This window comes from Penaeus monodon, chromosome 34, assembly GCF_015228065.2.
Source record: "Penaeus monodon isolate SGIC_2016 chromosome 34, NSTDA_Pmon_1, whole genome shotgun sequence".
NCBI classification, from domain to species: Eukaryota; Metazoa; Arthropoda; class Malacostraca; order Decapoda; family Penaeidae; genus Penaeus; species Penaeus monodon.
Window position 1 is genome coordinate 19,446,362 of NC_051419.1, and position 233 is coordinate 19,446,594.

Below are 233 nucleotides of genomic sequence, written 5' to 3' on the forward strand. Positions count from 1 at the left end.
CAGTATTGCAAAAAAATGTGAGCGAGCATCCACGTGCCGGGAGTGGCGCACGCCTGCTTTACTGAGGAACGAATTCCGACTCAGAGTTGACAGCAATCCATAAGCGAGGTTGTTCAGGGGAAGGTCTGCGTCGCGGTTCCCGACAAAACAGGTAAATATTTGCAGGAGAAATTCTGAATGTCTTGACTTCCGTAATGTTATGGAGGTTTGTGACTACTTGTTTGACTGGGTGG